General features: G+C 46.9%; 1 protein-coding gene, 2 long non-coding RNA genes and 1 other non-coding gene across 4 annotated transcripts in view; 3 read left to right on the top strand and 1 right to left on the bottom strand.

Moving 5' to 3' along the window:
- Positions 1 to 7125: 7125 nt before the first annotated feature.
- LOC148002901 (uncharacterized) lies at positions 7126 to 8716 on the bottom strand. Its single transcript, XR_015631681.1, has 2 exons — positions 8663 to 8716; positions 7126 to 8584 (listed from the first exon to the last, which is right to left on the bottom strand). It is a non-coding gene; the product is annotated as an uncharacterized LOC148002901 (long non-coding RNA).
- Positions 7883 to 9076, top strand: LOC134480695 (uncharacterized). The gene is made up of 2 exons (XR_015631684.1): positions 7883 to 8570; positions 8668 to 9076. It is a non-coding gene; the product is annotated as an uncharacterized LOC134480695 (long non-coding RNA).
- Positions 8460 to 8531, top strand: Trnaw-cca2 (transfer RNA tryptophan (anticodon CCA) 2). The gene has a single exon. It is a non-coding gene; the product is annotated as a tRNA-Trp (tRNA).
- Positions 9077 to 13320: 4244 nt separating the features above from the next.
- Positions 13321 to 17075, top strand: part of Slc47a1 (solute carrier family 47 member 1) — a 53581-nt gene continuing 49826 nt past the window's right edge. The window contains exon 1 of the mRNA XM_087572890.1: positions 13321 to 13486. The gene's annotated coding sequence lies outside the window, so the exon portion shown is untranslated. The remainder of the gene's footprint in view (positions 13487 to 17075) is intronic.

Genomic DNA, 17075 nt, shown 5'->3' with positions numbered 1-17075 from the left:
TGGGAGAGAGGGTGGAGGTGTCTGTTCAGCTTTAAGAACATTTCTAGACCATGTCAGATAGTCTGTGACAATATTACAGATGCCTGCTGGGACATGTGCAGGTTGTGGGAAGTGATCAGAGGCAGGCTGTCATTGCAATGTGCTAGAAAATGTGGGGGACATGGTGGATTCCCAGGGGCTTCTGGCCTGCAACCATTCTGTATTTTCGAGGCAATCCAAAGGAATTAGGAAATACTCCAAGCTGAGCCCTATTTGGCTTGGGAGCAAAATACCAAGCATCAGGGTCACTGGGAAGTCCCTCAGCGATGGGCAATGTCTGTGCAGCATACCTGCTCAACATCGGATGTCCCCAGAGTCCAGGCATATTGGCCACGAGGACTAGAAGGGATGGTAGAGTCATAGAACCACATGGTCCTGACTCTATCCTGAGTTCAAAGAGAAGCCTCAGGAGGGGGAGATGCTGGACATTTGAACTGGAGCCAGCTCAAAGATCACATGCCTTCCAGTCCAAGAGAGAACAGAGGGCTCAGCTGGTGGACACTGGAGGAAGCTTTATGACTTATGTCACTCCCCACTGGGCTAGCCAGGGAACCTGTAAGCGATCCTGTTGGGAGATGGGGGGGGTGGGGGAGCCCGCTGAACACCGACTGGAGGCTTGCATCTCCTCAGAGCACGGGACGCACACACATCTTTGTGCACTTTCTCCTCCACTGGGCAAGTGCATGACCGTGAGTCCCTGAAATGAGTTGTCTCTGGGGAGCGGCCAGCACAGCTGGGCCTCTGCAGTACAGTGACCTTGGCTAGCACATCCTGTAAGTAGAGCTTCCTCCGCCTGGCTTCCCCCACATCCCTATCATGCAGGGGTAAGGCTCCTGTTCTTTCTCCCACTCTGAGGAGGTTTGGCCTCTTCTAGAATGTTTGGAAAAAACGATACACCATATTCTCTGTGAGAGAGAGCTCCCCTCACTGGTGCAAGGTCACTGCGCGTTCCCCTGCAGCTGTCTCCCATCATTTAGAACAGATCGCACACCATCCCTGCTCCAGTTGGTACAAGCCTGAGGTGCCCTAGTTTGCTTTCTATTGCTGTGATAAAGACCACGACCAAAAGCAACCGAGGGAGGAAAGCATTTATATTTGGCTTGCTCGTCCTGATCTCCAAGGGAAGCCAGGGCAGGAACTCAGTCAGGGTGGCAACCTGGACGGGAACCAAAGCAGAGACCATGGAGGGACGTTGCTTACTGGCTTCCTTCCAGGCTCACGATCAGCCAACGTATACAGTCCAGGTCCAACTGCCCAGGTATGGCACCCGCCACAGTGGACTAGAAGCTCTCACATCAATCATCAATCAATCAAAAAAAAAAAAAAAAACCGTCCTGCAGACTTGTGTAGAGGCCACTCTGATGGAGGGAATTCATTAGTTGAGATTCCTTCTTCTCGGATACAACTAGGTTTGTGTCAAGTTGACGAACAAAACAAGCAAGCCAACAAACAAACAAACAAAAAGCAAGCAAGCCACAACAAGGACCTAACCCAGCACACGAGACACTTCCCTTCTGGGTGCTCATCCGGAAGTGGCTGTGAACATCTTTGTACCTGTCATTAATGGAGGTAAAACAGCAAGGCAGCCTGTGGAGACCAAGGACTTTTCATCGTCCTTCTAGTTCGAGAAGACCAGGGGCAGAGCCTGTGTAGGGTCACATGACCGTGCTAGGCAGTTAGGAAAGAAGTCTGTTGCTCCTGCTGCCCTCACTCAGCTAGCTGAAGGCTCTTTTGTTCCACTCATATAGAATGCACAGGCTAAGGGACTCAAGTGCTAACCAGTCTGCTGTCCTCAGGATGGCCAAGCAGCAGGCAGTGGGCACGCGAAGCAGAAGAGCATGGCGCCCTCTAGCGTTACAGTCTGGTTCAGGCCTCGGGTACCTGAAAAGATAGCCCTTGACAGTAGCCAGAATTAACAGTTCGCATCCTGAGGTCTCTTGGTCCCTAAGACGGGACAGATCTTTGGAACACTTCTGCTAACTTGGGCCCACAGTGTCTGTTTTCTGGGTCTTTAAGTCAGTTTGTTATTTTCGTTTATTTTATTTTTATTTTGCAGCTGGGACTTACACAGCCCAGGTTGGCCTTGAATTTACTATGAGGTTGACCTTGAACTCCCGGGCCTCTTGCTACCACCTCCCAAGTTCCAGGATTACAGACTTGGCGAGCACACTCAGCTCCTTCATTCTCCTTTAGTCAGCTCCACCCTCTTTAGTCTCTCCGGACGCTGTCCTTCCTCCCACCCTGACTTCTTCCCAGTTCAGAAGCTTCTCTTTCAGTTTGGCCTGGTGACTGCTAAGTTGCTGCCACTGCCACTGTTTCCATTGCTGTCTGCTCTCTGCTTCCATTTTTGCCTCTATGTGTTACAATCTCAACTCTCGTGACAGAAGGCAAATGAAGGCCACTGGAGAGAAGCCTTTCTGGGTTCCTTGGGAAAGCTGGATGTCTCTCCAGCAACTCACTGGATGAGGTTGGTTATATAGTCTAAGAAAGACATTTGGGCCAATCACATCCTGCCTCTTAGTCTCAGCAGCCCCTCTGCTAGATCCCCAAAGGAAGAAGCTCTCTTTGGCCAAAGTGGAAATAGTGGCAGGGTTACTTAGGACTCTCTCAGGCTGTCCCTTTGGGAGCCAGGGCAATCCCTGTCATCTTTTCCTGAAGGTGTCCCTGCAGATGGCTACCCTGTTGGGTAGCCTGCCTGGCTGCTTGACTTCTAGTCCTTTGGCCTAAGACAGCGGTTACAGCCAGGGAGGGATGACCAATTGCTGATTAGGGAGTCAAAAGCCCTATCCACAACTCATTGCTCATCTGTAGGAAAACGAGCACAGAAGGAGAGCTCACACTATAAACTTTAAAAACTCACCACTAATATGAATAAGGATGTTAAGAGCACTTGCAACCTGCCCAGTCAGTGCCCATGAATAGTCAGACCCTCTGTCAGCTGCCTCAGTTCTTCCAGGCCCTCTGGTCTTGACTATCATGGCTTACGCAGAGTTAGGGTTGCTGACAGTCCTGGGATTAACTCCAAACTGAGAGGGGTGAACAAAGGAAACAGTTTTATTCTCAAATCTCAAGTCAGGTTTGCCTACCCCACTGTGTAGGGAACCCCACATGATGGACATGGGTGCATCAAGTAGAGGAAGTCTAATGGCTATGACTGGAACAAAGTCAGTCTTCCTTCCCCAGAAAGCTTGACTGTGGGTCATGTGAGGGACAGAGGCATGGAAGGAGTTTTGCCAACAGTCAAGGTTTTCAGGTTTTCCTGTGTCAGAAGCCACCCAGTTTACTAGCTTTCTAGAAACATCTCCCAAGACAGGTCCTGCCGAAATTATTCCACATGGTAAAGATAAGTTGGGAGAGTCACACATTACTTGGTGACAGCTAGGACCTGCTAGCTGTGCCTCTGGCTATTCCTGAAAAAGAGAACTTTCCCTCCAGGCACCCATGTCCCCTGTGATGCTCCAATCCCTAAGGGAAAACACATGATAATCTTTAAGCAGGACACATTCTGCTAGTCACCATTGTGTTACTGTAACAAAATGTGTATGCTAAAGGGAGGGAAGGTTTCTTTGGGCTCATGGACTCAGTTGTCATCAATTAGCCCTGTTGCCCTGGGCACATCATGGTGGGGGCACCTCCTGGTGACAAGGAAGCAAAGAGACAAAGTGGTCAGGGCTTTAGTATCCCTTTCACAGACCCATGCCAATGATCTAGTGCCCTTCTGCTAGGCCTAAAGATTTCATCGTTCCCCAGTAGTGTTACAGATTAGGGATTTCAACACATAGACCTAAGAGAGATATATGAACCTTTCCAAATCACTTACTCAGATTTACACGGGTCTACATTGACCAACATCATCAGAAAAACAGAAGCCCAGATCACAGAAGCTTGCAAAGCAGGGAGAACTGAGAGGACAGACAGAACCACTGGGTTGTGCTGTTTTGTTTCCCCCCTGGTTACGGGTGGAGGATAGGGCTCAGTTGGGAGAGTGCTGGCCTAGTATGAGCGAATCCTTGGCATTAACTCATGGTGGGAGGTCACAACTTCCCACAGACCAGTGGGATGGGCAAAAAGTCACAGAGGGAAAAACCTGAAAATGGACCACACAGTGGATGCTGAGGCCATCCCAGATGTACCCTTCAGATCTTCCCCCAGGGAAAAGCTTGTAGGTACAAAGGACAGTTAGTGCACAGGCTCCAGTTGTCAATCTACTACCTCAACCTCTGAGCTGTCACCTTTTCGTAGGAGGAGTCAAGCCATTCCCACTCCCATCAGCTGGTGCAGACCTGGCCAGGTGTCCCTCACAGCTGTCTGCTTCCCCGTCCATGTGGCTGCGCATGCATCAGTCCTCCTGCAAAACACTCGGAAGCCCAGGAGATGTTGCTGGGAAAATGCAGCGTGCAGTTAATGGCGAGACCGGGTGTTGCTTAGTAGTCCATTTTGTGCCTGGTACTTGCAGAGGCAAGAGGAGGATAGCCAATGACCTGAAACTGGAGTTACAGCCAGTTGTAAGCTGCCATGTGGGTGTGGGGAATTGAACCCTGGTCCTAACTCACGGAGCCATCTCTTCAGCCCTCTTATTGCCTCATTAGTACATATTCTCCACAGAAAAAGCAAATACTGGGACGGAAACATTTAAAACATTTGTCACCCTGTGGTTTCAGAACCAGTGTTCCTTTTTCAGTTTTACATGCAAGAGTATTGATTCCCTCAGCCCTCCCCTAGCGCCCTCTCTCTCCTTGTGCGCATGTGTCAAGTCTCCATGAGGCTGTGAACTGCTGGGCATGGATACCGGGTCCTTTGCAGCTGCTAAGCCATCTCTCCAGCTCGCCTTTCCTTTAAAAAACATTGTTTCCTTTAAAAAACATCTATTTCTACTACTTTATCACGTGTCCCTGGTAAAATCTTGAGACACGAGAACCTGGAAAGTTTGGTGGGTGCCCCTGGGCCTCCGAGGCAGCCGTCCAAAGCAAGGGAGTCAGTCAAGCGAGGTGTGATCCGGGCTGTTCATTTGTCTTTCTTCTCTGGACTCTTTGTCTCTTGGGTTCGAGGTTGCTGCTGGGTCCCCAGGGTACTACCACACCCACAGACTTCCCCATGCCGTCTGCACTCGTTGGCTTGCCTCCTATCTTCCTTATCCCTTCCCACATACACTACAGGTGACAGGAACTCAGATGCAGCTCCTGGTTCACCATCTCTGTGAGTGCTGTCACCTACAGGCTCAGAATGCCCCCTCCCGTCTCCTTAATTCTGATCCCCACCTTTCTGCCAAAATACCTGTTTGCTCCTGGTGCATTATACCCTAGCTGCCCTCGGTTTCTCCTTATTCATTTAGACAGTCCTATTCCAAGTGTATGGCAATAGTTCCCCAGGAGGAAAAAGAAAACACATTGTCTTGAGCAATAGATACAAAGAAAACAGCCTTTCTCACCTGCACTTTCAACCCCAAGGGCGATTTAAAACAAAAGCAACAAAAGTGAAAACATAACAAACAAAAAGCCATTCAACTATGGAAGCCTCTTCTCTGAATCTAGTAAATGCATTTTTGAGGTGTTGGAATTTATGAGAGTGAGAGAGATCCTAAATCTTTGCATATGGACCAGGTGCATGCAGTACCCAAGGACACCAGAAGAGGGCGACAGATTCCCCTGGAACTGGAATTTCAGGGCCATGTAGGCCACCTAATACAGGTGTTGGGAACTGAACCCAGGTTCTCTGGAAGAACGGCAACTGCTCTTAACTCCAGCCCAGGTTTTCTTGGCTGTTTATTACGTATTTTTTCAAGTGTCTTAGGCAAGGACCCACCCCCACCCCCACCACACACACACTTTTCACTAAGGTAAAAGAAATAACTTCAGAGATGCTCATGGTCAGGCTGCTGCTAGGAGAGAGACAAGGTTGGCAATTGTTTTAAACTCCAGCCAGTGAAAGAGTAAGGGCAGAGGAGCTGAGGACTAAAGCTAGTGTCTGCGATCTCTGTGTGTACACTGAGGCTTGCCTGAGGAGATGTGGGTTTGAGAGACAGGAAGGAAGGACACTCTAAACCCGACTGGTCTGTTTGAAGACTCTGAGAGTGAATGAAAGGGACACATCTCTCCACCCCAGAGACCCTGATACTTATTTCTTTTCTTGCTGTCTCTTGGACTATATGCTATGGTACAGCTTCTAAGATTAAGGTAAGGTTAGCCAGATATGGTGGTACACATCTTTAATCCCTGCACTCAGAAGGCAGAGATAGGTGGATCTCTCTGAGTTTGATGCCAGCCTGATCTATTTAGTGCATTCCAGGACAGCCAAGGCTATGTAGAGCCTGCTTTTTTTTTTTTTTTTTTTTTTTTTTTTTTTTTTTTTTAGAAAGAAAGAAAGAAAAAAAAAAGAAAGGTTGATTCTGAGAATCCAACAAGTCTTAAAAAGAAAACAGAAGTTGATACTACTTTTGATTTTAATAAAAATTTAAATTTAGTAATGGGTAGACGTGGCCAAAAGATGGACGCTCAAAGGCTAACACCACCATGCACCTGAATCTGGTCTGTAAAAACCAGGAAAGACAGCCTAAAGGGCATTGTGTACAGGCCCTCACACTCTTTCCCAGGGAACAGGGCTATGCAAAACAAAGAGTGGGAACTTAGCCTTGTGGTGCACATGAGGATTAAGTTTCTAGCTTTGTCATTACTACACATAACACATTCCTCCTGAGGAAAATGTCTGGGACTCTCAGGGGCAGTTAAGAGTCCACATTCCCAGGGGTTGGGGATTTAGCTCAGTGGTAGAGCGCTTGCCTAGGAAGCGCAAGGCCCTGGGTTCGGTCCCCAGCTCCGAACAAAAGAACCAAAAAAAAAAAAAAAAAAAAAAAAAAAAAGAGTCCACATTCCCAAGCCACGCTGTAATGGCGCATACCTTTAATCCTAGCACTTGGGAGGCAGAGGCAGGCAGATCTCTGAGTTTGAGGCTAGTCTGGTCTACAAAGGGAGTCTATATGTCATTCTATGTTAAGACAGCATGCAATGCCCCTAAATTTCCCCAGAATAATTGAATATCAAAATGTGTGGCCACTTCAGTCTCTTTTTAAAGTTCAATTTTACTGTGTGGTGACATTATTATTTTTTATTTTTTGGCATGCCAATCTTACATTTAACATTTGTAGATAAAGAAATCTGGTATTGTCCAGAGTACTAACAGAAGGAAATCATTACTAAGATCTATGTATCTGTATCTAATGTTAATTTTCGAGGTTTGATGAAATTTTTAATCATATGACCCCCCGGAGAATGTTCTTTTGTGTAAACAATATTTTAAGTTTTTATGAAACATTTAATAGATCCAAAGATATCATTTTAGTAGATTTAAAGATGGTAATAGTATCTCAGTCTATGAGTATGTATTTATCAGGCCGTTAAAAACATCCAAAAACATATGCATTAAAACACATACACATGCACATTTTTGGTCTTTTTCTTTTTTTTTTCCGGAGCTGGGGACCGAACCCAGGGCCTTGAGCTTGCTAGGCAAGTGCTCTATCACTGAGCTAAATCCCCACTCCCACGTGCACATTTTTAAAGTACACATGTTAATGCTGCTGTTTGGGCATTTGCCCTTCGTGACAATTAGGATACTTTATGTGTGTGATCTGTGCACTGGTATACGTACGGGCCACAATCCGGACGAAGGAACAGCGCCGGGAAATAATAGTAATGTTTCCGTTTCACTACGATTCCGCATATTGTTCTTTCCTCAAAGAAATGTTTATTTATATAGTTAATAAAACTGCCGAGCTTTTTCTTGTTTATCTAGCCGTCCTCTAGGGTGTCGCTCTCTCGGGTTCTCACTTTTTTTTCCTAGGAGGGACAGTAACTGGGAACCAGAGCTGGCGCCCGAGTGCCTGCCAGGTCCCCGACATCCCGGACCGGCCCTGGTCCCTGTGCCAGCCTGGTCCGCGTCCTCCTTAACTGGCCGTCCTGGTCCCGGTGCCCGCTTGGTCGGCCCTTGTCATCCCTAACCGGTCTGCTGATCACCCTCACCCCGGCCTGGCCGCCCCTGGCCCTCCGCGGAGGCGGCCGCCATCTTACAGGGCGGGGCCCGCGGCCTTGCAGCGGCTGTCAATAGGGTCCCCGATCCCACAGTCCCCGGGAGGTCCGGGGTTCACGAACGTCCCTCAGTTCCCCTCCGGCGTCCCCTCTCCCGTGAGTGTTCTCCCAACACTGTGTGCCCCGTAGGTCACCGGCGAGAGACAGAGGAGGAAGAGCCAAACGTTTGTCGCCGAATGACAGCTTGGCATCCTTTGGGCCGCCGTTCGGGTCGGAGCCGCGGGATTCTGAAATCCTCCTCCGCCTGGGCGCGCGACAACGCTCTATTCTGGACCTCCGAGCCCAGGAACGAGCCGGTGAAGCGAGGCCTTTAGCGACACAGAGTCACAAGCCTGCTGTGACCTCGTGGCGCAATGGTAGCGCGTCTGACTCCAGATCAGAAGGTTGCGTGTTCAAGTCACGTCGGGGTCAAGTTAGGTTTTTTTTCACCGTCAACCACTACAGAATAGAGTAAGTACCAAGTCCTGAAGAAGAAATTACATCAGTACTGGACCAAACCGCCTTTCTCAAACCAAATAACGCAGCATTCCTTTTTCTCTTACCTGAGACTACGAACACCCGAATGCTGGGGAAAGCGATGACTTCTGATGACCGACAGGAGGCGCTGCAGCTACAGTCGATTCAAGGTTGGACCCAGGGGAATGTGCGCCCCTGGCTCGCCCCTCGGATTCCGCCCATCTCTCCTCCAGTTACCTGGGCTTGTGTGAGCAATCAACACGGAGCCTTGTGCTTTATTATAGAGCTCTCCTTGTTTGCCTTGAACTTCATTTTCTCAGCTCCCTACTCTAAATGGTTCTTAGACTGAAGATGACCGTCTGTCCCCTGCAAGTCCAGTACAACCATTAGATTTGGATGTTTGTTTCATTTTTGTTAATAGCTTTGTTTTAAATCTGCCCTCCTCCCCCAAGGGGAATGTAGAGAATTAAAGCAGGCTGCACGAAATTATAAACACGAAACCCAAATTGAGTATCTTTTATCTAAAATGCTTGGACCAGCAACAGGGACCAGAACTGTTTCAGAATTTTTAAAACCTTTGAAATGTAGGCTGTCTTAATTAGAATTACTATTGTAGGGATGAAGTACCATGGCCCAAAGCAACTTGAGGAGAAAAGGGTTTATTTCGCTCACAGTTCATATAACAGTTAGTTCACCACCACAAGAAGTAGGGGCAGGAACTCACACAGGGCAGGGACCTGGAGGACTGACGCAGAGGCCATGGAGGAGAACTGCTTACTGGCTTGCTCTCCATGGCTTGTTCAGCCTGCTTTCTTATAGAACCCTGGTCTATCTGCCCAAAGTTTCCCATCTGCAAAAGGCCAGGCCCTTCCTCATCAATCACTAATTAAGAAAATGCCCTACAGATTTGCCTACAGCCAGATGGAGGCATTTTCTCAGTTGGGGACCCCTCCTCTCTGATGACTCTAGCTTGAGTCGAGTTGACATACAACTAGCTAGTATCTTGACATACATGTAATGGCATATCTTTGAATTGGGACTCAAATTCAAACACAGAATCCACTTACCTTTCACACACATCTTGTGCCCAGTCTGAAGATAGGTGCTAAGATCGTCCTGGTGTCCCTGCATCTGATGTTCATCTGGCCTGTAAAACCGAGGTGTAGAATTTCCCAACTGACCCAGGGATCATGTCACTGCTCAAAAGGCTTTGGGTTTTGAAGCATTTTGAATCTTCAGATTAGAAATAGCCAACCCGTAAATACATATGCTGCAGAAATGTGTATCTATATCTAGAAACATGAATGGTGACTCTGTTGTGATGGCACAGGAATGTAATCTTAGATCTTGAAAGGCGAAGGCAGGCAACTGCAAGCCCGAGGCTAGCCTGGGCTATATATCAAGACCCTGTCTCAAAAAAAAGTGGTGTGGGGTTGGGGATTTGGCTCAGTGGCAGAGCGCTTGCCTAGGAAGTGCAAGGCCCTGGGTTCGATCCCTAGCTCCGGGGGGGGGGGGGGGGAAGAACCAAAAAAAAGTGGTGTATAAGCTCATAAAAGATATTTGATACTGAAATGTGAGGCTTCTCAGCTTACATTCAGAATGCTAATTCTAACTATTCATTGAGTTCTGTAGATGTTGGTTCTTGTTAATTTTGGTATATGATGTTTTTATTTATTTGTATTTTTTTTTTTTTGGTTCTTTTTTTCGGAGCTGGGGACCGAACCCAGGGCCTTGCGCTTCCTAGGTAAGCGCTCTACCACTGAGCTAAATCCCCAGCCCCTTATTTGTATTTTTTTATTTGTATTTTATTTATTTGTATTTTTCCAGAATAATAAATTTACTGTAGAAAGGATTATACGCATCAATTTTAGGACAGCGTATCACATCTGGAGAATGGGGAAGAGACTGTGGTTTGCTCAATGCTCTTTCTCACTAAAAGAGTGTAGTCTTCATGGGGGTCATAAACTATGACTTTTGGGTCTGGTTCACTCCCCGTCAGGTGTCTATGGAGGTAAATTCCCTTGGAATGAGATCTCATCAGTGTATGTACGGTCTTAGACAAAACTTATAGTAGAAATTAAAGGAAAACACAGTAAGGGTATTAAGGGGGCCGAGGAGGTCGCTCAGTTGGTAGAGTGCTTGCATAGCATGCACGAGACCCTGGGTTCGATTCCCAGACATGAATGAACTGAGTGTGATAGAGATCACTAACACAAGGAGTGAGCTGAAAGATTTACAAAGACACGAGACGGGGTGACTTCTCATCCTCAGTCCTGACAACATGTGAGTCTCCACTCTGAAGAAGTCACTATACCCTGGGCATGATTGATATAAGACTCCCATCCTGAATTCCTGAATGCGAGATGTAGGCTCATATAGATCAGTTGGTGACTGTTTGGGGAGGCTATAGAACTAGGAGGTAGTTCCTTGCCATTTAGGTTGGCTTTGAGGTTATAGCGTGGGCCCATTTCTCTCTCTCTCTCTCTCTCTCTCTCTCTCTCTCTCTCTCTCTCTCTTTCTCTCTCTCTCTGTCTTTATGGCTCCATGCCTCCCATTGTGATGAACTGTGAACCCCTTCCCTCTAAGGCTATTGCTTGACATTAGATCACAGCAACAGAAACATAACTGTGATACCATATAATGTCATGGTGCAATAAAGTGATGTTTTTAAAAAAATATTGCAGATTATCTAAAAAAAAACCCACATGGTAATTTGAATTTGTAGCTGCGGTAGCAGCAGCAAAGGAAACTAGGTAAGCTGCTCTTAACGATCCCTAAGGGCTCAAAGAGAAAATTACCAACCCAGAATCTTGATATCTGGAAACAAATACAACTACTACATCTCTCCAGGACAGAGTGTCCAATGGATGTGACTCAGGAAAAAGGAAGATGATCTCAGACAGAAGGTCGGGTTGCCAAAGAGCTGGTGGGCAGAGAAAATGCAGACAAACACTATTGAAATGTTGAGACATCCAGGATAGTACCTTTCTCAGAAGTAAGATCTGACTTTTTTTTTTCTTTCTTTTCTATTTTTCAAAGCTGGGGACTGAACCCAGGGCCTTGCGCTTGCTAGGCAAGCGCTCTACCACTGAGCTAAATCCCCAACCCCAAGATCTGACTCTTTTATCAGTCTTAGATCACATCAAGTGTGTCGAAAACCAGGAAGTGCACATAGAGGAAATAGGGGCTGGAATACAGCTCGGCTGGTAGAGTCTTACTGGGCTTGCACTGTTGGTCTGGGGTAGCACAAATGATGAGGACCCTGTAGTACACACAAGCAGGAGCAGTTTATTGACCCTGGATGTCTAAAGCGAATTGATTAGGGACATGGCCAGACATGGGAGCTGGAACCATGAGCCAAGCAGGTGGCACGTTGGCCTTTTTAAGTAAAAAGAAACCACACGCACAGGCATACACACACACACACGCACATGCAGGAAAAGGGGGGCAGTAGCCAGGAAGGGTGTAAGGATTGGGACAAGCTAAGTAGGGCAGAGGGCAGATGGAGGAGGCAAGTCTTGGGTCTATCCCCAGCACTCCTACTCCTCCTCCACCTCCAAAGGACTAGGGACAGCATCTGCAACTGCTTAGTAATTGTTTGGCTGACAAGACAATTAGTTAAATTCTCAGGTTGTGGGGACTAGGGCTGAGGGTGCTGCAGGCCATGTGCTCAGGATGAGAAAGGTTCAGCCCCCAGACTCAAGATTTGATCAAATTAATAGAGCTGACCAAATGGACACATCTAGAACTTTGCATTCAACAACGACAGCAGTGTTATTGACATCGCATGGAACATAGCCTAAAAGGTCTCGATCACACTTAGGTTTTAAAGTAAGTCTCAGCAAATCAAAGCATAGGTGCCATTCAGGCTACCATCCCTGACCAAATTATCAGTAAGTCAATTCGGAAAAGACTGAGGTTCTGGCATGGAGACAGAAGCAAGCAGATCTCTGTGAATTTTAGCCCTCCTGGATGACATAGTTCTAGGCCAGCCAAAGCTGCATAATGGAACCACACACAAAACAAAGAAACCCCAACAGTCCGACGACAAAAACAAAACCCCTTAAACAAATTAAAAAACCTACACAACTTAGCCTCCTATATTACAGAATTAACAACAGCGACAACAAAAGTACGCCAGCCTCTTTTAAAAAAAAATGTTTTACCTCCATATCACTTTACAGGTCAAACACAAACTCAGATTGTTGGACCTTTCCCTGAGTCCATTTTCTATCACTAGAAGAAAAAATACCTGAGGCTGAGGGCTCATCTTGGGAAGAGGTTTATTTAGTTCACAGTTTGGGATGTTGTGGGGAGTCATAGTCTAGCTGCCTTGAGAGGCCTGTGTCATAAGTCTCTCAGGTTCGAATCCATGGCTCCTGGGGTATTGTGTGCCCTTTAGTTCCTGAGAAACCTAGGCACTCTCTCAGTCAGTGAAGCATTCAGGCTTCTTTGTGTTTCTCCGTGTTCCTCAGAATTCTAGAAGCATATAGAAGTTAGTCAAGACAACTGGTCTTAGAAAATAATCTTGAGTACCGTGTATAGTTTGCAAATCTCACTGTGTTCTGGCAACTACAATTGTGTTGATCCTGGCAATAGCCATCATACTGCTTCTGTTAAGGTATACAAAGTCTGATTGCTTGCAATAAACTTGTCACAGCCTCAGTCTGCCTGAGACCTCTCCAAACTGAGCTTGGTTTTCATTTCTCACTAGCCATATCATGTGACCTAGGCCCAGACCGGTAGCTCTGGATTCACAGAGAGTGAAAACCCCGGCAGCCTGATGTCTTCTCTGGTGATGAACCTCTGGTTTCACATCACCTGGGAGTGCACATGAATGGGAAGAAGCCAGAGTGACTAGGGACGGGTCTGCCCTGCCTACTGATGATTGGCTGACTGATTGGAGGCAGGTAAGGATGACTGCAAGCCTGTCTGTCTGTCTGTCTGTCTGTCTGTCTGTCTGTCTGTCTGTCTGTCGTCTGTCTGTCTGTCTGTCTGTCTCTCTCTGTATGTGTGTTTATCTGCATGTGTGCTTGAACAGGCCAGAGGTCACCCTCAGGATTTATCACTTGGGTGTTTTCCACCTTGTACTTTTGGGTTTAAGACTTTTCTTTTACCTTTGTTTAATACTTTTTGTCCTATGTCACACATCAATTAATATTGAGAGTTCAGAGACAACGTTCCAGAGAATTCTTGGGCATGGATTTTTTTTAAGATAGGGTCTTGAGGGAGCGATGTACCCCTGTGTGGCTGAATATTCTCAGGTGACTGTGTGGGAACAGACCAGAGCCCAGAGGGAAGAGGTCATGTAGGCAGGGACCTCCTTTATAGGACCCTGGGTGGGGTATTATGTGTGGCTTTTCCATGCCATCTGCCGTCCCCAACCTTACGCTTTGCCTTCCTACTGTGACATTGCAAGGTTTCCTTCTATTTGTCACATCCCATATATGGCTTTCCTTCATGTTTAACCCAGTGTGTAACTTGATCAAGTGGTCCTGCCATGGATGGCCAATGTCATCTGTCCCTCTGGCTTCTGTATGGATAGACGTTGAAGCTCATGGCATTGTGGAGTCAGCTCTAGTTGAGACTGGCAGGGTCTGGACAGCAAGTAGAAGCTCAGAGGATACCAATCCCTATCCTCCCACCTCCCATTACTCATGAAGCTGGCTTCCTGGCTAGATTTGGCAGCAAGGGGTTGCCTGCAGTGCTGTTGCTGGCATAGACAGTGAGTTAGCACTCTATTTTTACATCTGGTCTGGCTATTGTCCGTTCCTATATTTAATCATCTCTAAAGGGAGCTCCCAACTGCGCTCTTGTAGTGTCACTGCAAACTGTGCCCCTTTAGGGGCACATAGGTGGCTGTCTCAGCAGGTCACTCTTGTTCTATGCTGCCATTAGCCCTTGCCTGCCTTCAGGCTTGAAGGTGTCAGTGGGATTAAACATTAGCTCCTTACCAGCCCCAGCATGCTGTACCCACTCAGTCTATGCCAGGAGGTGTTTCCCAAAGACTGATGCCTGAGGCTGCAGCACCAAAAGACTCTAATGTGCAGTGTTCAGTGGTATGGATCAAAATACAAGCATCCGGTGTTTCTCCAATGTTAGGTAATCAGGTTAGACATTAGCAAGTCATTGAGAATAGACCTCCTGCCTGCCAGCATTTTCTTTGGAGCCAAGCTCTTTCCCTGGCAACACACTGATTTTTTTGGGAAAAAGAACATTTCATTGTTGCCCCTTCCTTTAGACTTAAATACCACCAGACGGGAAGAAGGTGGCAGTAGCCCAGCTTTGTTGAGGCTCGCTGAGGGAGCACTATTTCCTTCCAGCAGACTATGCTATTTTATAGACTTAGTGGTCTTTAAAAAATGTTTTTCTTAGTATATTTCAGCCATACATACAGAATGAGGATGCTGGGCCTTGTTATGACACACATATATACATATCTCCCTATATACAAACAAACAAACACACACACATGCACAAGCACACACACACACACACACACACACACACACACACACACGGTGCTTTTGATCACACTAGACCCCTGAGACCCTCTTGTCCTTTTGCCGATCCCTTTCCTTCCTCAATAGTTTTTCCCACACTCTCATTCTGTGTGTGTGTGTGTGTGTGTGTGTGTGTGTGTGTGTGTGTGTGTGTGACCCAGTGAGGCTGGCTGGCATTGCTTACAGAAACATGGACCAGAGGTTGTTAGTAGCAGCATAGACAGCCTTCTAGTGGCTACACTACTGAAGAGTACCAGCACACCCTCCTGTCCTTAACTGTCTATAGACTCTCAGGGAGGGCCGAGGTCTCTCAGTGCCTTCCTCTTTCACAGCAGAGCATTGACAGGCCTGATAGTGTGCAGGTCAACAGAACTGCTGCTAGTTCAAGGGTTCTACACCATGTCACGACTGGCAGATGGTGTTCCACAGCACCCGCTCTTATATTCTGCATTCCCAGGACCTCTGAGGGGGCGATATCGATATCTCGTTTATGGATGTATTGGAAAAGAACTCCAAATTGCTGGGAAAAGGTATTTCCAGTGCCCGATTACTTAACATCAGAGAAACACCAGACGCTTGTGTTCTGGTCCGTACCACTGGACACAGGTACGAAGCACAATAAACGGAACTTGGCAGGCAAGCACACCGGGGCAGGAAGTTCAGTTTTTACCCTAATGAAGGGTGGTGACTGTCTCACCCTACTGATGGGAGCTTGACCTCACACTATGACTCGGTTGACTAATTCATAGTTGTCATGAAGAGGAAGGATGTGACAGAGTCAAATTTTAGGAATGTCTGTCTGGCATCCAGGGCTTGGGCAAACAGTGTGTACACAGAGGTTCTCAGGATGGGGGAGATTTACAGAACCCTGGCTGGGCCTTTTGGGGACTAGCCATCTGTCTCAGAGTTTCACTGCTGTGAAGAGACATCAGGACAATAGCAACTCTTATAAAGGAAAACGTTTCTTTGGGGCTGGCTTACAGGCTCAGAGGTTTAGTTCATGATCATGGTGGGAAACATGGCAGCCCGCAGGCAGACATAGAGCTGGAGCGGTAGCTGAGAGTTCTACATCTCTATTCGCAGAAGGCAGGGAGTGAGAGTGACACTGGGGCTGGTTTGGGCATTTGAAACCTCAAAGCCCACTCTCCAATGACATGTCCCAATTCTTTCAAATAATGCTACTCCCTATGGGGATATGGGGGCCATTTTCATCCAAACCATCACACCATCTTTGATTGGAAACAATTCCTCACAGCTAGGCATCTCCTGATCACTTATTCCTAGCACACTGGCAGATTATGCGTCTCTACAGTGATGGTTGTCCACTGAAGAAAGCTTCTTTGACTGCAGCTGACACAGCACTAATCTATGATCATAAACATATTGTTTAGAAGTCAGGACATGCTGTTAGATTTGTTATTTTTTTTAACATTTATTTATTTATTTATTTATTTATTTATTTTTTCGGAGCCGGGGACCGAACCCAGGGCCTTGCGCTTGCTAGGCAAGCACTCTACCACTGAGCTAAATCCCCAACACCTAGATTTGTTATTTTTTAATGTTCTTAAATTTATTTTGTTACAGGATTTTTGGTCAAAAGAATGGGGTCTGAGTCATATCTCTGGCCCCGAATGGAAGCATGACATTCTGAAGTGTCCCTAAAGATTATGAGATCATGAGGACATAGTATTAGCACAGCCTTTTCTTTTAAGCCCTGATCAAAAGCAATCAGTCAACCACATGGACAGGAGAATCGTAGGATGATGTCATTATGCAGCAAGGAAGGACCAGGACAAGGCGAAGCCTATCACTGGATGAGAAGGAAGGGTAGGCGGGGGGGTGGGGTGGGGTGGGGAGTCCAGGAAGGAGGGAGGAGAAGCAAAACAAAACAAAACAAAACAAAACGGAACAGGATGATCCAGGTGGACTAGGTCAATTTTACCTTGTCTAGGTAGGCGGTTTATATCTTTATTAATTGGCAATGAATTTCTTGTGT

The sequence above is a fragment of the Rattus norvegicus genome, chromosome 10 (assembly GCF_021556685.1).
Source record: "Rattus norvegicus strain SHRSP/BbbUtx chromosome 10, alternate assembly SHRSP_T2T, whole genome shotgun sequence".
NCBI classification, from domain to species: Eukaryota; Metazoa; Chordata; class Mammalia; order Rodentia; family Muridae; genus Rattus; species Rattus norvegicus.
This window is presented reverse-complemented; position numbering and strand designations above follow the sequence as displayed.